The sequence below is a fragment of the Canis lupus genome, chromosome 3 (assembly GCF_048164855.1).
Source record: "Canis lupus baileyi chromosome 3, mCanLup2.hap1, whole genome shotgun sequence".
Lineage (NCBI taxonomy): Eukaryota > Metazoa > Chordata > Mammalia > Carnivora > Canidae > Canis > Canis lupus.
The window spans coordinates 11020688-11048511 of NC_132840.1; the positions used below are offsets into that span (position 1 = coordinate 11020688).

The 27824-nt window shown below is 38.5% G+C and overlaps 1 long non-coding RNA gene across 2 annotated transcripts in view; it reads left to right on the plus strand.

The window, feature by feature from the left end:
• Positions 1–27824, plus strand: part of LOC140628261 (uncharacterized) — a 125794-nt gene that overhangs the window by 68780 nt on the left and 29190 nt on the right. The window contains exons 5-7 of one of the 2 annotated variants that reach the window (XR_012026574.1): positions 4424–4531; positions 17129–17226; positions 25147–27123. This is a non-coding gene — a long non-coding RNA (uncharacterized lncRNA). Of the gene's footprint in view, positions 1–4423; positions 4532–17128; positions 17227–25146; positions 27124–27824 lie in introns of those variants that run through there. The other variant, XR_012026572.1, reaches the window with a different exon arrangement.

A 27824-nucleotide genomic window follows, 5' to 3' on the forward strand; every position in this document is an offset into this window, starting at 1 on the left:
TTTTTTTTTAATCTTACTAAAAGAGCATCAAGTAGGCTGGAAATATTTATCCTTTTTCATCCAGTAATCCTGTTTCTACAAAATCCTTCTAAGGAAATAGAGAGGCACCACAAAATTCATTCATGAGGGGTTTCTTTATATTTAACAAATATTTTTAGTGAGCATCTACCAGTGCCAGACACTATGCTATCCATAAGACAGTCTCTGCCCTCTAAGTGCTCCCAGTCCAAAGCATCATGAGGATGTGGTACCCACAGTGACAGATAATTTGACTGGGTATCATGAAAATAAGGAAGAGGAGGATCTCACCAGTCTGGCACAGAAAAGACTTCCTGGAGGAAGTGGTCCATAATGTTGAATTGGTTGTATGAATTAGACTTGGGAAGATGGGAAGTCAGGACATACTGGAAAGAAGCAACAACATAAGCCAAGTGGTAGGAAAAGAAACTACTTCAGGGTCTTTTGGGAATGGACAATTTGGAAATATCATATACCATGTTCTGGGGCCTACTTTTAATGTTACTCTGTATGTTAAAAGTACTACTAGTGTGTTCAGAGTGGCTCTAGTGTTTCTAGTGTTTCTCAAAGTGGCTCTAGTGGCTAGTGGCTCTAGTGTTTCTAGTGTTTCTCAAAGAAGTTTTAGGGGACTTTGTCAATAAGGACAGGAATGGGGCTGGGAATTGGTCCAAGCTCTGAACCCTAGCCTTTCACAACCTAAGTTCCCTGGGAAGTTTTACTTAAGATATTTAAAAGAAGGGTTCCACTGTTGAAAATTTGAAAATCTTTGATGGGAAACTATGAGAAATCTTTAAATAAGGGAATCACTAGAACAGATGTACATTTCAAGTAGATTACACTATTACACTGCCAACCTCAGGAGGATATTTCCCCCAGTATTTACTTATAACTGGAAACAACCTAAATGTCCAATAATAAGAGTGTGATAAAATAATAACAATAATAAATAGCTACCGTTTATTGAATGCTTATTGTGTGCAGGCACACTGCTAAGTATGTATATATATATATATATATATATATATATATATATATATATACACTCTACACCATTTAACCTTGATAGAAATCCCATGAGATGAGTATTATCAATATTTTGCGGATGTGAGAATGGAGGCTTAATGAGGTTGAGTGGCTGGTTTTACATCACTCAGCTGTTAAAGGGTGGGACTGGAATTCCATCCCAAATTTGTCTAACTCTTAAGGGCATGTGATTCTGCATCCTGAGCCATGATAAATCCACATGGAGGAATGTTATTCAACTCTTTGAAATTATTTTTTCAAAGACCATTTAATGATGTAGGGGTAATGTCTGTAGAATAATGTCAAATGAAAACAAAACTCAAGTATAAAAAATATATAGAACAGTTCCAAATTAATTAAACAATTAAAATGTTAAAAATATTTGTCACTGAGTGATAGGACTGTATGTAATTTTAACTTTTGTTGCTACAGCCTTCTTCCAAATTTTCTAGAATATGTTTCTTTAATCATTGAAAGCATAACAAAAAGTTTTGTATATATATTTAACTTATTCAAGCTGAATTGCTGTCATCAGTCATCCTCACTCTAGAGTCAAGAGGAAGGATCAGTTCTTTAATACATCTTTCAGAACAACAGTGCAAACTATCATGTGTGCAGGACATAAGAAAAATCAGTCTATGCTAATTACTAATCATATACCTTTGAAGTTAAATTTTCCGGATCTCAATTTCTTTGCCCAGAAAATGAGAAAGTTAGGCTAAGTAGTCTTTATAATTCTGAAAAACACTAAATTTTTAAGGATTTTTTCTTTTTAATACAAATAAAACCGAGATAGGGGACATAAAAGAAATATATTAAATTTTTCTTGTTTTACTTAGATTTTCATGGGCATTTAAGGTGGATTTTTTGATTAGCTTGGCCACTGGTAATACGTTAATATGCTCGGGTGCATCCAACATCTGATCACTGCTTGATGCTTTCACAAAAATTTTTTTCATCTCATCTTCACTAAAGCCTTTTGAGGTGAGCCTTATACCCCTATTTTTGCTGATGTAGATCAGAGAGTTCAGGAACTCACAAAAGGTCTCTCATGATATGTTGTAGCAAGATTCAAACCTGAATGTTTCTTTATGAATTCTTAGAATATGGTTAGTTCAAATATAGAGCTATTTGTTTGCTTGTTTGTTTTGTCATTTCAACTGCATATTGTACTAGTTATTTAAAAAACAGTTTCTGTCCTCAAATATTTTGTACTCTAAAAGAGAGATAAGGTTCTTTTAAAGAAACAATTCTGAAATTAAAATTAAGAATGATATGTAATGGGGACAAATGGAGGCTTTCGGCAATGTCTCTGTATCCTTTAGTGAGAAGCAAACAAAAGGACATTATTATAAAATTGCAAATGGGGGCAGAAGCAGTCACTTGTCATTAGTGTCAGGGTCATTTTAATGAAAATTAACCCCAGAAATGCTTGACTAAGCAGTGGAAACCTAGGCATCATTTGGACCTTGACAGAACCAGAACAGTTAAATCTTTCTTACCTGCATATAAGCTTAAGAGAATAAATCAGTCCAAAGCCACTGGCCATGCTAATTGCTCTAATTATTGTTGCAGGAAACACTAGATAATACCTAAGAGGTATCAAAAGATAGCCATAGCCCAGAATAATCTTGTAACCAAAGTATTCCCAGAGGAATATTCAGACAGTGCTCACAAAGCCTGCACCTGCCCAGTTGGATAATAAAGCATAAAAATATGTAGTTTGTCAGAGAGGAAGGATTCATAGCATAGGGTGTAGTCTCCTGCTGGGGATGCCCCTGTTCTGCAGAAATACAGCACTGATGGGAAGAAATTGGGTGGGGCATCTCAGAGAGTTGTTATTGGTAGCACAGAGACACTTTGGCTCCTGAAGACTTCTACTCCTGGTGTGTGAGTGTGTATATGCACATTCACATATGCACATGTATCTTCAGGTATAAGAACAAGTGTGGTGATTTGTTCATCTGTAATCCAGCCTTATTTCTTGAAATATGACTATTCACCTATTATTTATGGGCTATGCAAAGAGGATTATGTCTAAATAAGAGTTTCTAGGATTTTGTGAGGGGCTATCAACTTCTAAAATTCCCCACTGTCCTGAGATGAAAGTTGACCCACGGTGGTAAGCTTGATCACAGATGGTAAGTGAAAACAAGGTGTTTTGTGCATCATCAGCACTGATTTATCATCTGTGCATCATTTGATGCATGCTGAAGGGTGCATGGTTTATCCTGCTGGAACATTTCTTCTCCAGCAGGCCACCTTCTTCTAGGTAGTTACAGAAGTAACAACTGTGAAGTGCTCTAGTTCTCTGAGGAGTGCTGATATGTGGATAAAGTATGATAGATCAAAGAGCACTGAACCAGAAATTGGGGAAATGGCCTTAAGCTCTGCCCCTGTGAGTCACGAGAAAATTAATCTACAAGTGCCATTAATTCCCCATTATCAAAAGCAGAACTATGTGCTTATTTACACAAGTAACCCAGAACACATGATATAATGTGTCAAAGCACTCAAATTTCATTATATGTAAAGTGTAACAAAATTTAAGGAGCCTTTGCTATGTGCAAGGTACAGGTTCTGTGGGAGACACAAATAAGGCATGGTTCATATCTTTTGGGAGCTTGGAATCTAGTGAGGTGACAGACAAGCACACGTATTGCAACCAACTGAGGTGTAACAGACATTGTGATAATTGCTGTGAGAAAGTTTATTCAGTCATTCAATAAGTATTGGCAGGCACTGTGCAAACTCTAAAAGCAAATTACTTCTCTCTGAGGGAGGAAGTAGGCAGTCATAAAGCTTTATTGAAATGAGCATTTGGAGTGGGCTTTGAAGAAGAGGTTAAAATTTGCTAGGCAGAGATAAATTGAGGTAGGTATGTCTGAAGTGATGGAGGGGTAAAGGCATGGGAAATATACAGTGTGTGCTTGGGCAGTAGTGAGCAATCTGGTTGGGCAAGAGTCAAAAATATGTAATTAGAAAGGAGGAATTGGTGAGAATTACATGGGAAAAGATCATTTGCAGCCACATTCAAGTTGGCCAAATTGAGAAACTTGAACTTTATCCTGTAGATATCAAAGGCTTGGGGCAGAGGAGTAATGTGATTACACCTATGCTGTAGGACAAGTCTGTCAGTGCAGTGAGGAGAGGAGACTCAGTAGGAGACCTCTGTAAGAGCCCAGGCAAGACAGAACCAACCTTTTTCAGAAGAGGATGGGGGCAAGAGATGGATGTACAAGATATGAAGGACATAGAAGCCACAGAAAGTGGCACCTCTTTGGTTATGGGGCCAAGTGGAGGAGAGAGTTGAAGATGATCCTTTCCACATGTTGCCATCAGCAGCCCAGCCCTTGGCAAATTATTGGCTTTATTTTCACAGCTTTGGAGACTTCAGCACCCCATCCTCTGCTGTCAGAGCCATGTGCACTTATTTCCTTTCCACTGTCAAAGTCTGTCATCTGGAAGGGTATGAAATTCATCCTGTCTGGTAAGAACTACAATGTTACCCTTCCCAGGTATTTCCCCTTCAACAGATTTCTAAGCTTTAAGGTAGAGATAGAAACTTTTTTAAAGGAAATTTAGAATATTAGCTAAAAATTTTCCAGTATGTTTTTCTTCGTATATTATATGCCTTCCAAAATAAGCTTTGAAGCTTTAAGAGGTAACTTCTGTAACCCCATCCTCTCTCTAATGGTTTTCCTACTGCCTTCTGGCCATCTGGAAGCCCTCTCTTGGCATGTTTTTTGTAGGTTTACTCTTTCCTTTTCTGTCCAGGATATTCATCAGGTCCTGCTTACAGGTCCTTAACTACAGGTCTGTTGGCCCCTACTTATGATTTGGGCTAGTGACTTACTAATGAGGAAGTATTTTATTCTCAAACTTCAAATATTTCAAACTTTGCCTTGGTTCAGCCTTATTAGTAAGAGTGATATTCAAAATACTGAATAACTCCTTAAAGCCCAATCACTGACTAGTTATAAGGACCACCAATAGCAAACAACTGTTAGGGCCAAATGGGAATATCCAGCTGAGTTTCAGCTTGGATATGGGCATCTTCTGGGTTTTTACAGTCCTAAAAATAAGTATAGGCCAACAGATCTGTAGTTAAGACTTCCACCCAGTCTTTTGAAAATTAGGTTAAAACAAAGTGAAAAAAAGACTACAATCCACTTCACTACCACTGAATTTTCAAAGGCTACAAAAGGATCCATAACTATATCCTAGGCAAGGTAAGAAGGAGATGTGAAAATCCTGTGATGTGATACACCTCCTCAACCTGAATGCTTCTCCTTTGTACATGGGGTTTTCCCCTAGTGCCTCTGAGATGCTCTGGAGGAAAGGAAGTTAAGTGCTACCTGTTCCTTGCCTTGCTGCATGCCACTCCCACTCATAGCCCAGGTAGCCAGACCCTTGGCTCAGGGAGGCTGTGTGTCATTGTAGGCTGGCCTGCATCTCATTATCCACTCAAGATGACTCACTACCTCTTCTATTTGAAAGATCCAAATAACTTTAAATACTACCCCTCAGGCTGCATCTGTCCCCAGAAATGAAGTTTTGATTAAATTCCTACTCCTCCTTTAAGAGCCACCTTAAATGTCACCTCTAAATAATAATGGCTGACATTTACTCACTGCTTACTCTGAACAAGCACTTTGCTAAAGGCTTCTAATGGATTTTCTCCTTTCATCCTCCAAATACCTCTGAGGTAAGTACTAGTATTATCCCCATACTACAGATGTGGAAAGTGAGAGGTTAAGTAATTTACCCAAGGTCTTGCTAACTAGTAAGCAGGAGAGCCAGTAGTCCAATGTCTGTGTCCTCACTGCTGGTATATAGTAAGCATTTAATAAATGACCCGAATGATGGACACAGTCTCTGCCTCCTTTTGCATAGTGTTCTGATCATGTCCTTTACAACAGCTCACACATTTACCGGGATTTATCCAGTGCCTATCCTTCTAAACTCAACAAGGCCACCATTATATCCTTCCAGACCTGGTACTGTGCATGACACATTGTGGGTCTGCAATATATATTTGCAGAAGTAGAATATAAAGGAGAATGGAAGAGAAGAACAAAAAGGCTTTCTAGTTTGGGGTCTGAAAAACACAGTGACCCAATATATACTTTTGAATTAATAGAAGCTGTGTCACTGAGAGCTGCAGTGTTCTTAGATCAAAACATCAGGATTGCAATCCCAACTCTGCCATTTACTGGCCAAGCAACTCCTATGCAACTGGCCAAGCAACTCCCATCCATTTCCTTTGAGTCTCAGTGTCCACATCTTATAAAATGATTCTCCTTTTTGGAGATACTCAGGTTCCAGGGGATCACACAGGTGAATGAGGCCAGCAGAGTGCCTGCTACTCAGTCACTGTTGGTTGTGTTGTTAAGAGATACACAGAAGGGATTGACATATTTCACATCACATAAAGGAACAGGTAGTCATCACTGATACATAACATACTGCAGGAAACCAATAACTGTTTTTGAGTGATTAGGCCAAACGGCTGTATGTCTAAACATTAAAATATGATACATGCAAGTATCATCAGAAACATCTATTTTATGTCTCGATGCCATCTTCACGGAGATGTAGATCTGTTTATATTTCTAATGCAAATGCATTGTGCTATTCCTGGCCGGAACAGTTCAAATGTCTCTTATTTTGTCGCCCCCGCCCTTCCTGCCTCCCCAGCCTATGTATTCCTTCCCTACGCTCTCCCTCCAACACCCTTCATCTGCCTGTCACTTTTCAAAGACAAGCTCCTCAGAATGAAATCTCTGCTTTCTTTGTTTTCCTGGTTTCCATTTTGTATCCTAAAATATTCACTTCAAGTTCCGCTTGACAGACGTCCCTAATCTAATCTCCACGTCTGCTTTCTAATTTTCACAGTCAGGATAAAACAAATAGGTTGGAGTTAATTGCCGGAGCAGCGGGCCGGAGCTCTGAGCTGTGATTTATGAGCTGAGTGCAGGCGCTCTGCAACACATTTTTCTTAATTTATTTTTAATGAGTCTCTCAATTAATTTTCTTGGAAACATCTTAATGATGTTGGAGGCGGGTGTTAATGAGGTCTGCACCAGCTCCTAATTTTGCATATTTTAAAGGGCCTAATGTCATCTTGCACCCTTTCTTTCCATTTTAAGAAGAGTTGAGAGAGGAGGGAAATTATTGTTGAATAGAGAATTTTCACTCTTCATGCCTCAGTCTTTGCTTAACCTTTCAGACTTTATGGGCTTGTGGTGTGTCTCAGAGCAATCGCATACTTCCTGCCACCTTCCTCCACCTTCTCTCAGCTCCCTGAGTCTGAGAAGCTGCTGCTAGATGGGGAGAAAAGACCCACTTCCCAGAAACTGTGAGTTCTGGGGAGCAGTTAGTAGCCCTGAGGAAAGATGTCCAGAAAGTCTCTTGCTAGGTGGCCTAACCTTTCCCAAAGCAGTCAGTGAATAGGAGAAAATACCAGTGGAAGAAATAACTCCAGGGGTGTCTTAGCATCTGGGCATTTGTTCAGAGACCCTACTCCCCTCAATGTCTCTACAGATTCAGGACAAAGTGCTAGAGTACTGTCTCTGAGCCCTCTCTGAGGCTTTTCAATTTCAAAGTCCTTATTGGTCTTCATTCTGTATTTGCTGGTTCGAGCTTATTTTCCTGATTAAATAGTCATTAAATGCTTATGATAGAAAATTTGGGAAATGCAAAAGAATGGATCAAATAAGGGAAAACCAGTTTCTAGTGCCTGAAAACAGCCACTATTAAAATTATGGTATTTTCTTCTAGACATTGTTGATTTTCTACTCATGGGCTTTTGGTTTTATTTTTACAGTTGTGATGATACCAAATATCATTTTTTCTCATTTAATATTATCACATAAGTAACAAACTTCTTTCAAACATTTTTAATGGCTGTTTAATATTCCATCTAACATATTTGTCATAATTTACTGAACCATTACATTCTAGCTGAGTATCTAAGCTAATTCTCAAACTAATCACACAAACACTATTGTGATGAACATCTTTGCACAGAAAGCTTTTTTTTAATTAGGGAAAATAAATAAATAAATAAATAAATAAATAAATAAATAAATAACTGACTATTTCCTTTGGAATAGCCTGAGGAATTACTGATTTAAAGAGTATAATCAGGGATGCCTGGAGGGCTGAGCAGTTGAGTGTCTGCCTTTGGTTCAGGATGTGATCCCGGATTCCCGGGTTCGAGTCCTGCATCGGGCTCCCTGCATGGAGCCTGCTTCCCCTCTGCCTGTGTCTTGGCCTCTCTCTCTCTCTGTGTCTCTCATGAATAAATAAATAAAAACCTTAAAAAAAAGAGTATAATCATTTTTAAGGCTCTCAATATAGATTTCCAAGTTACTTTCCAAAGAGTTATTCCAGTTTACTTCCAACAGTACTACATGAGTACATCTATTTATTCAATCTTACATTACCATGGAGTGGTACAATTTTAAAAAGTCTTAGCTAATCTGGCAGATTTGAATCCATTTAATTCTCCTACTAAGTCCCCTCTTTGGGTAAGGTTCCAGTGAAACCAAAGGCTGCTTTTATTAGGGAACTTCCTGAACCATGTACTTGATGTGGCTAAGACCCAGGTTCTTCTCTTGGCAGAGACTCAACAAAATGTGTATTAAAATTGACTTATCCTCAAAATGGAAAGTTAAGTATCCTATTTCCTTTTTTTTTTTTTTTATTTATTCATGAGAGAGAGAGAGAGAGAGAGAGGCAGAGACACAGGCAAAGGGAGAAGCAGGCGCCATGCAGGGAGCCCAATGTGGGACTCGATCTCAGGTCTCCAGGACCACACCCTAGGCTGAACATGGAGCTAAACTGTTGAGCCACCCGTGCTGTCCTGTATCCTATTTCCTATTTCCCTGAGTGTCCTGTTTCCATCTGGATCTTCCCAATGACCTCTCCAGCTCAGTGTCTCCAAAACTGAGTGCATGTCTCCACACCTCACCTTTGCCATCTTGAGTAAAATTGCCCCCATTGACCAGTCCCCCACAGACTCCAGACATGAGAGTGCAGCTCTGTCCTCATGGCCCCCAACACATGCACTCTCAGTCAGTCAGCAAGTCCTGTGGTGTATTTCCCCCAAGCTTCATGGCTGCCTCTTTTTTTTTTTTTTTTTTGCCTCTTCTGTTCCATTCCCACAGTCCTGTGTCAGAGCCCTGTCTCTCACCTAGACTAGTGCAAAATTCTCCCAGTTGTCGTCGGCCTACAATCCTCCATCTGTCCTTTAGTTCTTTAAAGTGCCAGGGCACTATCTTTCTAACACAAGCAAAAACCCCACAGTGATTCCCTCCTTGTATACAAAGTTTAGTCCAAAATCCTTAGTATGCCATTCATACAATTTGACCCCCTAGTACATTACTCATTTTTCAAATATGCCGTGTACTCTGTTCAAGCCATTTGTTAAGCTTAGGATGACCTTTTCCCCACTCTTATATAGCAATTCCATGCCACTTCCTCCACGAAAGCTTATTCACCACTATGGCTTCTGCTTGGCGCCTAAGTCACACATGGTAGGTCCCTAGTGAACATCGGGTGTGGGGATAAGACATCTGTAGAAATGTGTTTCCTTCAAAACTGTTACCTACTGTGCTTTCTGAATTGTTTTACACTTCAAGTCAGATGTTTATATTTGAAATTTTAAAGAACTCTTCAACCTGGGGGTTAGATATTTACATTAAAATTTTTTAAAGAACATTTCAGCCTGGGAGAAAATAGTGTTTCAAGGCATTTATGTTTTCTGGTAGACTCCTTTGATTTATTGTTGGACATTTCTTAATTTCTGTTTAAGTATCTTTTGAGTGTGTTTCCCACTGATTCCTTGTGCTTAGTTTAAGTGTTGTCAGAATATTCCCTGAGAAAAGACCACAGATTCTAGCTTTAGGGATAATTAGTTCAGATAAGATTCTGTACACAGATGCAGACCTTAATATCTAGTGGCCTTAACAGTTAAAACAGTATCTTTCAAGTATTATGTTAAAGCTGAAGGATGTTTTTTTAAAGCTTTCTGACAAATAGCAATAATTTACCTACAACCATGAGATTCTGGTCTTTGACCCCAAATATTTGTCAAATAAATTGGTAAACTATAAGTGAAGCTCTGACATCAGTAACATTGCTTTTGGGACACCTGGGTGGCTCAGCAGTTGAGCAGCTGCCTTCGGCTCAGGTCATGATCCCAGGACCTGGGATCGAGTCCCACATTGGGCTCCTGCGAAGAGCCTGCTTCTCCCTCTGCCTGTGTCTCTGCCTCTCTCTCTCTCTCTCTCTCTCTCTCTCTCTGTGTGTGTCTCATGAATAAATAAATGAATCTTTAAAAAAAAAAAGAAACATTGCTTTTGAGATACCTTTAAAGCCTTATATAGGCTTTATATACAGGGAGAGAACAGAGCTCACCAGTGGATGAAAACAAAGATGAGCAGGCAATATTAATCATTTTAGATATGATGTTGAAGATGGTTTGACATTGAATCTGTTATTATAACATTGCTATTATTCCTCATATTGACCTTTATATCTGAGTTATTTTTAATACTATATAATTATATAAATCACTCATTTTATTTTTAATGTTTAAGATTTTCTAGCAGTAGGTTTTGTTATAACAAACAATCTCAAATTTCAGACACTTGACACAACAAGCACTTATATTTTGCTCACATAATGTTTAAGGTAGATATTTTTAGTAGGAAGACACTTTTAGGCATATCCTTAGTGACTCAAAGATCCAGGTTCTGCTGTCCCCTAAGGCATTCTTGGAGTCCTTCACTGGGTCCTCTGCATTGAGTTGGCCAATGAGTGAAGAGAGGGTATATAAAGGTTATGCTGCACATTTCAGAAGTCTGGTGTGTAAGTGGCATACCTCATCCCTGTGGTGTGCTGGAGCCAGCTCATGACAGTTCTCAAGAGCTACCTATTAAATTTTTTGGCATTTTGCAAGTTGTTTATTAAACACATTATTAAAAATGAAATTATATAAACAAATAAAAATTAAACTTCTTATTACATTTTACTATCATTTATGCTTGAGATTATTTATGTCCTTTGTATCTCTAAGTGGGAAATGCTATAGAATACTATAGAATGGTTAATCTCTTCCTGACTCCATGTTCAATGCCATCATGTTGGGTGTTTGAAATAGACAATAGTAGGGATATTTATATCATAGAAATTGGCAAACACTATAAATCAGGGTTTATACTATTTTGTTGATTATCTAGAGACTTTTAGAAGTTATAAAGAAAGTATTAAAAATCCAGATTAATTAAAAGCATGCTGTATCTGTAGTCATTACATTGTGAACAGCACAAAATATCAAGGAAATATTCTTCTAGTATTTGATAACCATTAACTGACTCAGCCAAGAAGTTACCCACATTACTGATGAACAATTCTGACATATGTCTTCATTATTTCACTTACTCAATAATGTGAAAGAAAATATCAACGAATATTCATGTTGGAAGTGTATTCATTCATCAATTGTAACCATAGGTTGGCTACAATACAAGGGTTCAGTAAAAATCAACAAAAGCGTTGAGAGAATCATTTGGCTGTATGGAAATTACAATAGAGTATTGCATAATTTTTATGCATAATGTAATTGTTATATTATTAGTGGTAAATAATATGCTATACATTCTTTATATCAGCAAATTTATAATAAACTCAAGTACCTATGGACATACTGTTTTATGGAGAGCCCGTTGTTAAACATTTACCACTGCCTCTACCTATGTTCTGTTGGCCAGAACTCAATCACATGGTTTCATCTAGATGCAAGGATTGCAGAGTAATGTCCAGGAAGGAGAGAACTGGATATTTATAAGCACTAGCAGTCTCTTTCACAGTCTATTCTCTGGACAGCAAATATCAATTCTTTTCTTCTTCCTGCCTGGAGAACATACTTACCCTAGGAGGACAACCCAAATTTCCATCCAATAACCATTCTAGTTCAAAGTCCAGGATCTTTCGATCATACACAAATTTCTCTATCAGGTCAGATGTAACTCTTCTTGGCCTGGCAACCAAGGAACTAAAAGAATTTATTTTCTCTCCCTACCTTCTAGTCACGCACTATATATACTGTAGTGAAGCAGGGGCAAGAACTGTAATTAAATATTCCCTGTCAGAAAAGGAACAAAAAGAGGTATGCTACAGTTGCTCATTCTTAACAAATGCTAGAATCTTTTTTAAAAAAGATTTGATTGATTGATTGATTGATTGATTGATTCATGAGAGACACATAGAGAGAGAGAGGCAGAGACACAGACAGAGGGAGAAGCAGGCTCCATGCAGCAAGCCCAACGTAAGACTCAATCCCAGGTCCCCAGGATCACACCCTGGGCCAAAGTCGACGCTAAACCTCTGAGCCACCTGGGCTGCCCCAAATGCTAGAATCTTATGGGTTGGCATAAAACACCCTTATGGGAAGAAATCTCTTGGTCTATAGGGCACTGCTTTCTGCTTATGCTGGGAAACCTAAGGGTGTTTTATGTCTCAAGCAGATAAAGACTTCTTTAATCTAGGCTCATGGTTTCTTTAACAGTAAAATTCTTTTAAAAACTAATAAAGGCTTTCTAGTCTGTTTGCTTCCCAGTCACTTGCATGAGCCAATAATTACAATCAACATTAGAGATGATTTTCCTAGAGATGATTTTCAACCCTGCCTCTTTTTTTTTTTTTTTCTTTTTTGTCCTTATGCCAATCTTTCTCAATTTAATGGCAACTGGCTTAAGGCCATCTGGAACCTCCAATGGGAAGATTAGACCTTCAATCTGGTCTTTGCCACAATCTGTGTTGCACTGAGAGGTTTCACCAGGCCTTTGTCATGTATTCTCTCCTGTTTGGGATCTAGAAGCTGTGGAGCTTTTTCAACTCTTTGACTTTGCAAATGTCTGGACTCTTTTTATCCCATTGATTTTTGCTTTAGAGATCAACTGATTCTCTCCTGGGTTCATCTCCTTTTTATAATAATAGCTTAGCAAAGGCAACCAATAAAAATCAAAACACATTACAAATAGTCTGTCTTCTAGACTCTTCCTCTAGAGCTACTGGTTTAGGAGAACTTATGACTACTAAGTTGCCACAAGTGACAGTTTTTATCATGTTTTACCACTACACACCATGAGTTTCATCTTTCTAGTCATTGTTAACAGCATCCTTGCCACTCACTGCCTGACCACTAAGCCATTGCCACATGCTTTAGTTTTTTATCAGGGCAGCAGCTCACTTGAAGGTACTAACTTCTGAATTAGTCAAAATAGGGCAAGCTAAACTATAAAATATCCTAGCAGCTTAACAGTACAACTGTTTCTGCCTAATGGAAAGTTCATGCAGATTTTTGTAATAGGGCATCTCTCCTCCAGGTTCTGATTCTGAGATACCTGTTCTTCAACCTGGTGGCTCCATGTCCCCTGAGATTCCTTGGGAATCCTCAGGCCTGGATACTCTGCACTCTGCTGACAAAAAAAAAAAAAAAAAAAAGAGTGTGGAAGACACTGTGGGGTATTTTAGGGGCCAGGCTTTCAAGAGGTATATATAAATCAGTTCCTCACGCACTCCAAGGCCACTCAATTACATGGGTCTACCTAGATGTGAGGGAATTTATGTGCTTTGGTTGTATACAAAGGAAGAAAAGAGAAAAACAGAGGAAGAAAAAAATAAAGAAAAAATAATTATTATCTTTATCCTCTTCCTGATCAAAACAAAGATCTTAAGATGCCTTAACTGCCTTTCTACCTTCTTCCACCCATCTTGCCTGTTAGGACTTCTTGGCATTTTAGTTTTACCATCCTTTTTTTAAAAGCTAAATGAGGTGTTTTTGTTTATCGGTTGGTTGGTTGATTTTTGTTTTTGTTTTTGTTTTGTTTAAATAGTATTTATTTAGTTTACCGACATGTTTGACTATTTTTTGCTCACTCACTGCTGCTTCCTGCATCTTCCTCTCTTCAAGTTGAATCTATCTTCTTGAACCAATTTTATTTGTTCTTTCGGCAAGAGTCTAAGATAAATAAACTCTTACTCTTTGTATGTCGGAAATATCTTTATATCACCTTGCTTTTTGAATAATAATTACTTGGGTAGAAAATTCATGGTTGTCAATTATTATCCCTAAGCATTTTGGTGGTTGTCCTATTATGTTCAATTTTTTAGCTGTTTCTTCTGATAGTTACCATTTTTATAGATAATGTATTTAACGTTACTTTGTACTTGCAATGTTAGAAATTAACCAGGGATACCTGGGTGACTCAGTTGATTAAGAATCCAACTCTTGATTTTGGCTCAGGTCATGATCTCAGGGTCTTGATACCAAGCCCCATGTCAGGCTCTGTGCTGGGCATGGAGCCTGCTTATGATTCTCTCCCTCCCTCTCTCTGTGCCCCTCCCCTCCTTTCTAAAAAAGAAAAACAAAGAAAGAAAGAAATTAACCAGATACTTCATATTATGATAAATAAGAATTAAGTTCTCTTATTAAACCTTATGTTACTCCTATTTTTAATTAAATATTTAATATTTACTACAGTGTGCTTATGTTAATACTGTTCACTCTTAAGCCCAGTAGTAAACTATGATTACATTTAAATTGAACTATGATTCAAGTACAAGTGCAACTTTGGGATTTTCTGATAATTTCTATTTGCTATTCATTTATATGCAACGTTTGCTGCTTACTTATCATTGATTGACCTTTTCCCTCAAATGCTGCATATTAGGTTTGCATTCAATTCCCTTGTATTAGTATCTATGGTTGTGTAACAAATTGCCTCAAAACTTTGTGGCTTAACACAAGCAATTTATTATCTCAAATTTCTGTGGGAAAGGAATCAGACTTGAATTAGTTGGGTCTTTTGACTCAGGATTACTCAAAAGGTTGCAACTAAGATGTCAGCCAGGACTGATGACTATCTCAAAGCTCAATTAGGAGATGATCTGTTTCCAAACTCATTCAAGTGGTTGTTAGCAGGATTCAGTTCCTTCTGGGCTTTGTCAAGGACCATTCCTCAGTTTCTTGCCAGACATTCTCCACTGGGCAGCTCACAACATGGCAGCTGGCTTTCATCAGAGCAAGAGATGGAGACTAAGATGGAAGCCAGAATCTTTTTATACTCTCATAATGGAAGTAACATCCCCTCACTTTTACCATATTCTTTTTATTAGAAGCACATTACTAGGTCCAGCCCATCCTAAGAGGAAAGAGTTTTGCAAGGGCATGACCACCAGAAGTCTAAGATCATTAAAAATCATTTTAGAAGCTACCTACCACACTCTTATTTTTTTCCTAGAGTTCTCTTTCCCCTTTGTGTTCTCTCTAGACCAGTTAATCTCTAGTCCTGCCCTCAGTCAACATTCTGAAAGTTCCCTTTATCAGTTTCCTGCATTGGATCTTTGTTTCCTGGATCCGACCATCTCCTTTCTTGGTTTGCTTTCTCTTATTTTAGGAGAACATATCTGTAACTACTGCCCCCTAACAAAGGCACTTGGAAGGTAAATTTTCTATGTCTGTTCATGTGTGAAATATGTTAGTATTAATAATTCTTAGTACTTGGCCAGATACAGAGTTCAAGGTTAAAAGTCAGGATCTGTAAGACCTTACTTTTTTTCTTCTAGCATCAGTGTAGCTGTTGAGGAGTCTTTTCTCTCACTTCTCTGTAAGTGACCAGTTTTTTTATCCTCTATGGAGACTTTCCAGATCTTCTCTTTCTCCCTGATATTCTGGAATTTCAGTGATGTTCTTTGGTAAAGGCCTCATCTTCTTTATTGTTCTGAATACGTACCTTTCCAAACTGAGACTCAAGTCCTTCAGTTTGGAGAACTGTCCCTGTATAATTTCTTCGGTAAGTTCCTCTTTCTGTTTTATCTATTCTTTTTTTCTAGAATTCTTGTTCTATTCTAGTTGGCCTTCGAGATCAGGGGTCAGAAAATGTTTTCTGTAGAGGGTCAGATAGTAAATATTTTAGGCTTTGGGCACCATATATATCCTCTGTCACATATTCTTCTCTCGATAGATAGATAGATAGATAGATAGATAGATAGATAGATAGATAGATAATAGATACACAGACATACACACACATACACAATCTTTTACAAATTTAAAAAGCATTCTCAGATTAAAGGACATACAAAAACGTGCTATGGGCTATATTTGGCCCATGGACCATTAATTGCCAACCTCTTCTAGATAGACACAGCCTATGTTTCTTATCTGCTCTTTCATGCTTTCCATCACTTCTTGCTATAATTTCTGGGTGATTTTCTTGATGTTATATTCCAACTCTACACCATATTTTTTTATTTATTTTTAAACTCCAAGAACACTTTCTTATTCTGCAAATGCTCCCTTTTATAATAACATCTTCTCTACAGATATAAACTAGAGGCTGTTTGTTTTTAAAATGTTTTTCTGTTCCCCACCTTATCTCTATTTCTTTCATGTTCATGCTTTCTATTTGTCTATTTTTGTGCCTCTATTCCCTTTAGGGGTTTTCCTGAAAAAAAAAAAAAATCCTTGCCTGTCTCTCCTATTGAAATGTGACGTTCTAAACAGGGGGGAATTTATTTAGGAGTGGGAGCAGGGCTTGCCAACTAATGGACTTCAGTTTAGGGTTACCAGATAGAGAATGCTAGAGGGGAAATCTAATCCCTAGGGCCATTTAGTTTATCCAGAGAATGCACTTGTGATCTCCTGCCTGGAGGAGATATGTTGCTGCTGGTGTTCTGTGCATTGAGACTAGGGACAAGGAAGAAAGTTAATTATTCCTCATTGATTTTACCCAGTACCTGTGCCTAAATCCAGAGCCCTTTATCCATATCACCCTCTAAATTAACTTTAGACTGTGGCCTCTTTTATTTGCTAAATGAGTCATCTCATTTAGTCATCTGCCTCTAAATTCCAAAAATCATTTAACTTTCTTACTTCTTTCATTCTCTTTCTATAGTGCATTTTTATGTTTTTAAAAATTCCTCTACAATAATTTTAATAAGGTCTCAGATGTAAGCAGAGATAAACACACATAGTTAATCTACCTTATTTAATCTATCTGTCTTATTTTAGGATTTTAAGACACTTTGGATGAATGGAATGTCATTTTCTGAGATCTGGAAGCCCGAGAACTCTTTAACATAAGAGATCTGAGTGTGGATATCCACCAGGTAAAAGTGGTTCCTCAACGCCAGGCTTTACCATATCAAATGATAAGAATACAAAATATTTTCACTTACCCCTCAGACTGTTATGAGCAGAAAATACTGTTTGTGACCTAATTTTTCTGCTTTATACCTGAATCTTCTATAGTCCACTTCTGTAACATAGGTTGATATTCACATGTACTTTTGATCCCACATTTAATATTAAAGCAAGTGAATATTTCTTCATTGAGTTTGTTTTGCAATGAGATTTACATATATTACCACCATTTTCATAATGCACATTTTTAGAAGATAGGATGAAATATGTAGATATTTCATGGTACCTCTATTCAAAAACTTTTGTGAGAATCAAAATATTTAACATTTCAGCCTTTAAAAGAAAGGAAATTCTGACATATGCTATAACATGGATGAAACTTGAGGACATAATGCTATGTGAACTAAGCCAGTCACAAAAAAGAAAAAAAATATGTATGATTCCACTCATATGAATTTTTATTTACAGTAGTCAAAATCATAGAGACAGAAAGTAGAATAGGTCAGGGGTAGAGGGAGAGGGAGTGAGGAATTATTGTTTAATGGGTATAGAGTTTCAGTTTCACAAGATTAAGAGACTTTTGGAGATGGACGATGGTGTAGGTAGCACAAAATTATGATTTACTTAATACCACTGAGCTGTACAATTAAAAATAATTAAGATGGTAAATTTTATGTTATATATTTATGTTATTTTGTTATATTTTATGCTATATGTTTTATGTATATATACAAAAATAATTGGAAAAATATCTAACACTGAGTTTTATATCATATCATTATTAAATTCATTCAATAAATACTGAGTACCTTCTATGTACCAGGCACTGTTATAGGTATTCAGGAGTCAACAGCCAACAAAATAGACACAATCTCTTCCCTCCTACAGCCTATATTCTAGTTGGGAAACAGAAAATAAATTAGTAAATATATAACATAAAGTAGGGTTAAAGAAATGAGTGACAAGGGTGCTATTTCTTAGTATGATGAGGGAAACCCTCTCTGATTATGCAGCACTTACACAGAGAGACATGATTGGTTTTCATTTCTTATGCCATTTCCAAAGAGAATTTATAATTGTGAGTTAACCAAACACCCACCCACCTCACACACACACAAGAACTATATTTGGTAAAAGCTCTTAAATTTCAGTTACTCATTGTTCTTATGGTTGGTATTGTCACTACTTGAGTATTTGCATTCTCTTCTACTTTTATTTCTTTTCACATTAACAATTGTTATTTCCTGACACAGGCTGAACTTTCCATCCAAAGAAATCCATCTGCTTAAATTGATTATCATTCAGCTATGAGGATTGGCCGTTGTTTTCATGTTTTATCTGAGGAAACTGAGGCACAGAGATCTAAAAGCACATAAGATTTTTTTGGTGAAACCATGCACAAACTTCAGCCCCCTAGCTCAAAGTCTACTTTGTTCCCTAAGACCTGAGTCACCACATTGCTGTAGGAATGGAATAGGACAATTTCTCTGAAAGCACTTGGCACATCCTTAAGCACATTGTAGAAATTCTTTTTTCTTCAGCATCCTTTTACTAATAACTGGCCCCTAGGGTGATAAAACCACCCTTTGCCGCCCTCCCTACTTGGAGAAAGATTTACCTAGCCAAAGATCCTTAGCAGGCATTTTTCTGTCTTCTTTGATTGTTTCTAGCCCCTCCAGCCCATGGTAGTAGATATCTCAGTAATTTGGGGCACTGAGAGGAGCTGGCTTACTGGATCATTTTAGCAACAGATAGTGGCCACAAGGCTAACTATCCTTTGTCCTATGAACTCCTGAATAACATTGCTCTTGCTATAGTCAAAAACACTTCACCTCTTCAACGCTGTGTTTTGTTTTGTGTCACCCATTGGAAGACTAAGTAGCCATGGGAGTGAAATTGACCCTGGTTTCCTTAAATCAGAGATGGCTGAAAAATGGATTCTTTTTTTGTCCCTGTCCAACTGTGGCAGCTCTTTAATTTCAATTAGCAAAGCTTGAAAAAGAATATTATGTCAGATGTAATTAAAGCTGAAAGGATTCCGTGCTTACCTCCAGTCCTTCTCCTGATTGAGGATCTGTAGTGTCCTCCAGCAGGGCTGTAAATTTTGGGTTCTGGGGAATTCTGGTGGCTGGGGCTTTGATGTAGCTCTCTTTTTAAACAAGTGACAGTTCAGGAAGCATAAGCCTCTAGGAAGGATTTATTTAACTTTTTAAAGTCTAAAAATTAGCTGCACGAATAAGACTTGTCTATGCACAACACCAACTTGTTCACTTCAAGCCCTTGCTTTTTCCTCTCTGTGTCTTTCAAAGCTCCTCCTCCCCTCCAACTGGGGAAGGCCAACCATCTTCTCCTCTATGAAACAAGTATTTGTTCTGGTTGACATGTTAGAATCTCTACCAAGAAGCAAATCAACCCCTTGCCTGCAACTTCTTAGGTTTCATTGCATCAGTCAGGGTCCTGGCAGGAGACAAAATCCACTCACACTGTTACAGATGAAGAGAATTTAAGATAGGAGCTACTGATAGAGGAAGGGACAGAATTAAGAGAACAGAGGAGGAAAAGTGAGGTGACCAAGGACTAGCAATAGCAGGAAATTGTTATTACCCCTGGAAGGGAAGGAACAAGAGAGACATACAGTATTACCAGACCAAGTGAGAAGCATAAAAGTGGCCCAACAGAAACTGTAGTCATGGAAGGATGTGGCCTTCCCAGAGAGTCTGAAGCAAGGAAGAAACGTCCTCCTGCCTCCCAGTCTTCTGGATGTGCTTCCGTGGCCAACCCAGACAGGGCAGTTAGCTGTTGCTCCTTCTGTATGGGTCTTGTTTCCCCAGTTTGTGTGTAGTCAGCCTGAAGGCCAGTATTATGTGTCCTATTTGTTCTGAATCTCATGGGTCTCAACATAATACTGAGCACATAGGTGCTCAATTAATGGTCTTGTTAGATTATTTTAATATAATTAAATTATTATTATATAAAAATATAATTTAAAAAAGATTTCACTAAGCATTATTATCATATCAAATGTGTAATGTATAATAATACCTATTTTTTCTTTGGGGGGATTATATATGTTTTTAGTATTAAGATATATTTGATATATAACATTGTATAAGTTTAATATATAATGTATTAATTTGATGCATTTATATGTTGCAATATGATTACTGTTAAAGCATTAGTTAACATCTCTATTGTGTCCCATATTTTTGCATGTGGTGAGAACATTTAAGATCTAGTTTCTTAGCAACTTTGAAGTATGTAATAGAGTAGTTAACTATAATCTTTCGCTTCAATTATATTTTTTACACTATAATAATTAATTATACTCAAATAATCTAACAAGAGCATTATATTGAGCACTTGTATTGCATTTTGCTTTATTAAGCTTCACAGACACTGCATTTTTTACAAATTGAAGGTTTGTGGCAACCCTGCATCAACCACATCTATCAGTGTCATTTTTTTCAACAGCATTTGCTCACTTCATGTCTCTGAGTCACATTTTGGTAATTCTCACAATATTTCAAACCTTTTCATTATTATTACATTATTGCTTTTTGTGTGTTTTTTTCTGTTTTGTTTTTACAGAGGAAGAGATAGGGGTGCAGGGAGGGACAGTGGGAGAGGGAGAGAGAGACTCTTAAGCAGGCTCCATGTCCAGCATGGAGCCCAAGGTAGGGTTGTTCTCATGACCCTGAGATCATGACCTGAGTCAAAATCAGGAGTCAGATGCTTAACTGATTAAGCCACCCAGGTGCCTTTTGTTTTTATTATTGTTACGGTGATATTGTAATTGTTTGTTATGTATATTCTTTTTTTAGACATAACACTATTGCACACCTTTATATGCACTGAAAAACCAAAAAAATTCACTCAACTCATATTTTTGTGATAGTAGCTTTATTGGTCTGGAATCAAACCTGCAATATCTCTGAGGTACGCTTGTGATGTGATAATAATAAATATAGAGTGATAACCCTGAGAATACATGTGGGGCATCATTGTAAATCAATGAGTGGATCTCAACCAGACATAGAGCAGACCCTCTGTTAAGAAGAGTAAAGAGGGACGCCTGGGTGGCTCAGTGGTTGAGTGTCTGCCTTCAGCTCAGGGCGTGATCCTGGAGCCCCAGAATCAAGTCCCACATTGGGCTTCCTGCATGCAGCCTGTTTCTCCCTCTGCCTGTGTCTCTGCCTCTCTCTCTGTCTGTGTCTCTTATGAATGAATAAATTTAAAAATCTTAAAAAAAAGAGAGAGAAAAGTAAAGAAACAGCACAGCCACCGAGAAATGGCAGTTAATGGACATGTTTGGCCAAGTACAATATGCACATGACTTTCTGGAGACAAGCACTATTAGATAGGTGTATTTACATGGTCTGTTTGAAGAGGTTAAGTGATGAGGGGCACCTGGGTGGTGCAGTGGGTTAAGCATCTGACTCGATTTTGGCTCAGGTCATGATCTCAGGGTCATGAGATGGAGCCCTGTGTCTGGCTCCACACTCAGTGTAGAGTCTGCTTAAGACTCTCTCTCCCTTTTCCTCTGCCCCTCTCCCACCCTCACACATTCTCTCTCTCTCTCAAATAAATAAATAAATCTTAAAAAAAAAAAAAAAAAAAAGGTGACAAGAGGAGAGAAATGCCATTTCCAAGAAGAAGGCTAACCAGGACTGTGTAGGCCCAGCTGGCTATGTGGAATTTATTTAAGAGCAGAGGTGTGTGGGAAAAAGGGACAGCACTGGTGAAACATGGAGGTTGGGTTCTAGCAAATGGTCTGTGGCTCAAAAACGATTTTGTCACCATTTACCCTAAAGGTTTTGCAGAGTCTGGATTCCTGAGTTGTAAGCATTGCTCCCTCGCTCTGGGGCGGACATGTTGCTGTGCCACAGCTGACTTGCCACCTGGTCCTGCTGACCAAACTGCAGGTCCCTTTACTGCTTCTGACTCATCTGGCACCAAAGTTTTGAAGGTGTATTTCCTTGTATTTAAGTAAATGCTAAGGCACGCCGACAAATGCTGGCAAAAAAAAAAAAACTGGATCCCTTCTGCTTCAATGACAAAAAGCCACAAATAACATAAAACAATTAACTTTGATTATCTTTATAAGCAGTGTGCACTTTTATTCACAACACATTTTAGATCATAGATTTGATTTTTCCTTCACCCCAGATCATTTCACAACCATCTTTTTCTGCCAATAGTTGGCGTGCCTGCCAAAAATGCAAACTAACTTAAACTTACCTTTAGGCAAACATAGTTAGAATGGAAATTGTATATTCAATCCAATAACCTTTTGGGGAAAAAAGATTAAGTGAATGTCCTTATGGATTAGCAAAGGAGAGTCAAGTCTAAAGGTCTCCTCTATCATTTAAAGAACTCTTTGTTGACCCTGCTGCCCCTTCAGTTTAGCATGTGATTTTTCTCCTTTTGGCTGCCAACATTCTCAAGGAGGTGGCTATGTCTTCCTTCCACCTTTCCCCACCACACATTCCTTATTTAGTCCCCAAAAAGCTGACTTCATGGCACTTGCAATGGTTTATTTTTTGTGTCAACTTGACTAGGACATGGGCTGCTGGGACATTTGGTCACACATTCTGGGCATGTCTGTAGGTTGTTTCTGGATGAAATTAAGATTTGAATTGGTAGACTGAGCAAAGCAGATCACCCTCCCCAATGTAGATGAGCTTCAACCAATCACCTGAAGACCTAAATAGAACAAAAAGACTAAGCAAGAGGAAACTTCTCTTGCCTGAGCTGGGACATTGGTCTTTTTCAGCCTTCAGACTCAGACTGAATATCTGCTCTGCTTGGGTCTCTAGCTGGGTGGCTTTTGAATTGAAATGTATGCAATCAGCTCTCTTGATTCTCAGGTCTTTGGACTTGAACTTACATATCAGCTCTTCTGAGTCTTCAGCTTGCTACCTGCAGGTATTGGAAATTCTTAGTTTCCATAATTGTGTGAGCCAATTCCTTATAACAGATCATATGTATATAATATATGCATAATATGCATAAAAAATCTTATATATAAATATGTGTTTATATACACATACATATAAAATTGATCATTTCCCTGGAGAACCCGGACTAATACAGCTCCATTGAAACTACTCTCAAATGTCATCAATAGTCTTCTAGTTAGGTTCTATGGGCAGATCTCTATCTTTCTCTTTGTTGATGCTGACACTCACTGCTCTGCCCACCTCTCAGGGACTCCTACTTCCTCTCCCCATTTCTTGGTTCTCAGTCCCGCTCTCACTACTTTTCCAATTCTCACCACTGTAGCTCCCATTTCTCTACTAAGTCATAACTCTTGAGTTTCCCCTACCTTCCAGTCCAGTATCTCTTGCCACTTATTATCCACTGCTCTTCAACATTACCATCTTACGTAAAAGTCAGTGATTCTACCTTCTTTCCCACAAAGTCATCTCTTCCTGTGCCTGAAAAACCTGTGCCTGCTTCCCCTACCCCAGGATCCAATTAATCACCAAGTCTTGTTGGTTTTTCCTTTCATTTCCAGACACCCCCTTCTTTTCATTCTTTCTACTTCAATGCTAGCCACGCCCTCATTCCCACAACAGCCTTCTCATTGGCCCCCTGCCTTCAGCCTCTCTTCTCCTTTACCTGGACACCACTGCCAGATTAATAGTAGCTGACATTATCTCATTATGTCTGTCCCCTCTTCAATCACCTCCAATGACTCAAGGCAAATCCCAGACTTCTTTGCTGAGCCCCTAAGCCTCTCTGCCATCTGATCCACCATTCCAGGCTGACTATCAGGACAAAATAGAATTCCAGGTAATTGGAGTCATGCTGCATAGGACTGCCTTTCTGACACATCTTGTATTGCTTGCAACACTGAAAACTACACAGGTGTATTTTCCCACTTAAAATCTCCTCCCTGCATACATGTTTAAAAATGTTGGTATCACGTGTATTCTGGGTGAATAATGAGTCACATGAAGTTTACTATAAATCTTTTAAGAAGTAAACATTCCTTAGCCAGCTTTTGGTCGTCACTATTTATCTATAGTCATCATTGCCACACTGAGTTAGCTGAGAGCAGTACTTTGGGAAATAGTGATTAACAGTTTGGACCCTAAATCAAACTCCTTGGGTTTGGATCCTAGTTCTACCACATATGGGCTGTCTGGACTTGGGCAAATCCCTTAGCCTCTTGGGCCTCAGTTTCATCATTTATAAGATGGAAATGACAGGGGCATCTGGTTGGCTCAGTTGGTTAAGTGTCTATCATTGGCTCAGGTCATGATCCTAGGGTCCTGGGATCAGGTCCCATGTTGGAATCCTTGCTCAGCAGGGAGTCTGCTTCTCTCTCTCCCTCCCTGCCACCCCCCACTGCTTGTGTTCTCTCTCTCTCTAAAATAAATAAATAAAATCTTTTTTAAAATCAAAAAAATAAATATAAAAAGTTGGAAATGACAATAGTCACACCCACAGGACTTTTGCAGGGCTTAACAGAAAGTGGTTAGACCAGTGTAAGTGCTCATTATACAGGCTCTCTGAGTTTCAGTCATTATTGCATCATACTGATGGTGAACTGCCAATGCAGTATTGGAATTACCCTATGGAGCTGACCTTCTGGAGTGTCCACATCCCAGCTGCAAGTGAGTGGGCATCCTGGTGCTCCCCAGGCCTTGGCTCAGTTCCAAAAGTTATAAATAGATGTAGGTCGTGGAGTCCCCCTACCTGGAGGCTCTTCTAGTTCTGCCCCTTTGCCAGCCACTCTATAAGGACTGTTATATGCATTACCTCATTTCAACCTCTCAACAACCCATAAAATAAAACTGAGACTCTAGGAGACTAAGTAATTTGCCTAAGTCTACATAGCCAGAATTTGAGCTCAGATTTGCTCTATTTTTTTCTCTTAGGGCCTCGGAGATGCAGAGATCTGCATCTGATGGGATTTGTCCCATCTCTGCCAAACCCTCCAAGTCACTACTCTCACTTCCTCAGAACTCTGCTCCATCTTCCAACTAGCAGTTATCTAGTGAAGACACTCATTCATTTTTAGTTGATTGGAACCAAGACAAAGCAAAGCAGTGAGATTTCTTTTCTGGCTCTCTGGTTGTTGTCACTACAGCTCCCAACTTCATACGCAGTCACCCTAGAGCAATGGAAAAGGAAGAGACTCAGGCCCTCAGAGCACCTGATGCTTTTAAAGTTCACCTGCTGACATTATTCCATGGGACATCAAGGATGATAGGCAGGGCTTAGCTGTGATGGCTCCCGTCTATCTTGAGCCAAGGAGGCTTGGAGAAGTTAGACTGGAAATACATCATTGGACTTAAGTGTTAAGTTAAAAGTCTGAGAACAGTCTTCCTGGTTGTGCAAATGTTCTCAGTGAAGTCACCACCATGGCCAAATGGTGGATATGAATTCTGCACCTAGGAATTGTACTTACCTTTCTTGCAGTTCAAATACATTATTATGCCAACATTAGCTAGCAGGAAAGGTTTATAATCACTCCACACAATGTCACCAAGGTCTGTGGAAGTCTGTTTCTTCTGTGCCTCCAGTGGTTCTATTCTCATTACCAATTCAGTCGGGACAAGATCAACAAAGCTGAGGTAACAAACTCTGAAATCTAATAGCTTAACACAACAAAATCTTTCTTCATATTTATGCAAAGTCTGAACGTTGGGGGTCCTCCATGGAGTGCCTCAGGGACCTTGGGTCCCTCTCTTTGGGAACATTGCTATCTCAACAAGAAGCCCCTAGAGTGATCATGGCAGGGAACAAGAGAACACAGAGGTGGCATATCAATTCTCAAATACCCCAGCCTGGAAGTGACATACATTATTTGCATGCATACTACAGTGGCTAGGACTAGTCACGTGGCCCTGCCTAACTGCAGGAGGCAGAGGAATGTCATCTTCCTCATTAAGGAAGAAAAGGAGAGCTAGCTATACAAGTACACTAGTAATTTCTGTGATGGTATTTACATAAGAAACCATCAGAAACAAAATCAGAGTTCTTCAAATTTGTGATAAGAATACTCTTTTTATTAACTATTTTTATCTATAAAAGTAATACATCATCATAGTAAAAAGAATTCAAAATGCACAGTAAGGTATCAGGTGAAAAGTGGAATTCTCCTCCTATCTAATTCTTACCCTCTCCCTCCAGGTCTTCCCCAGAAGTTTCCTGTATATTCTTCCTGCTATTGTTTTTTAACTCAATAATGTCTTAGGTAGCTTTTCATATCAAACCACATAGAGCTACCATCTTATTTTAATCACCTAGTATAAATGCCCCAATCAACCCCTTTAATCAACATTTAGGTTGCTTTCCATTTCGAACTATCATAAACCATGCTCTCTGCATACATAGTTCAGTAGATGTAGTATATGCTAAGATAAACTTCTACATGATGGAACACAAAGTCAAAATGCCATATAGGCATTTTAAATCTTGAAATCCACTGCCTAATTGCTCTCTCAAAAGGGCAATTTTATTTACTCAAAAAATGATGGGCCTGCTATTTAAATATTGATGACAGTAAGGAATTTTTGCGAATTTTGCTAGGCGTGACAATGATACTTTTTTTAAAGTTCTTATCTGTTAGGGATAATTACTGAAGTGTTTGTAAGAGAGATAATACAATGACTTAGATTTGCTTTTAAATAAGTAACTCAAGCCAAAAAAAGATGATGTGGGATGGATAAAGCACAAATGGTAAACTATTGATCATTGTTGAAGTGGATGATTCATTATACTCTTCTCTCAACCCTTGTATTTGATATTTTCCATAATAAAAAGTTAATTCTTTATGCTTATTCTAAGAGGAGATGTTTGAGAGGCTTATTGCAGCACATTGTCAACGTCCTGATTAAAGTCAGAGGAGTCCTGGGTGAAAGCGGTCTTACATGGTTAGCCAGGAGGTGCTGGAGAGAGATGAGGATTTGGAATGAGGCTAAAAATAGAGTTCTAGAAGAAAGAGAAGGAGGAACTTGCAGAAGGAGAAGGAGAGATGTTCCCAGTCCTATCCATCCTTCCCCTCACCCCCAAGTGAACCACATAGAAACTCTTACTTTGGAGGGTGGAATTGTGTCTGGGCATGTAAGACTGTGCACAGCAATGGAGGGTACATGACAGGGAGTAAAGAGGGAAGAGTAGAGTAGACAAGGAGGAGAGAGGGAAGATTAAATGTGCAGCAGCAACTTCCTCAGTGAAGCCATTTAGCATGCCAGGGAAGCACCTGAACACTATATTCAGAATTCCAGGTTCACATCCCTTCCCAGGCCAAGCAGGTGTGCTTATCTTCCCAGCAGTCCACTCAAAATTGTTTAGAGATCAACCAGGATGAAGCCGATATTTAGGTGATTCCCCTAGTGTCATTAAATTCTAGACTCACAACATGTGACCATGGATGTATAATTTTTGTCTGTGTGTACATATATGTGCCCAGCAGAAAAAATAAATTGTATATGTGAGAGAATTCTCTGTTTTTTAAGTAAGAATATGAGCACTTAGCAGAGGGAACTGAAGTATGATTGATGATTGTATCCTCCTCTGGCAGATTTATTACAAAAATGACTAAATCCAA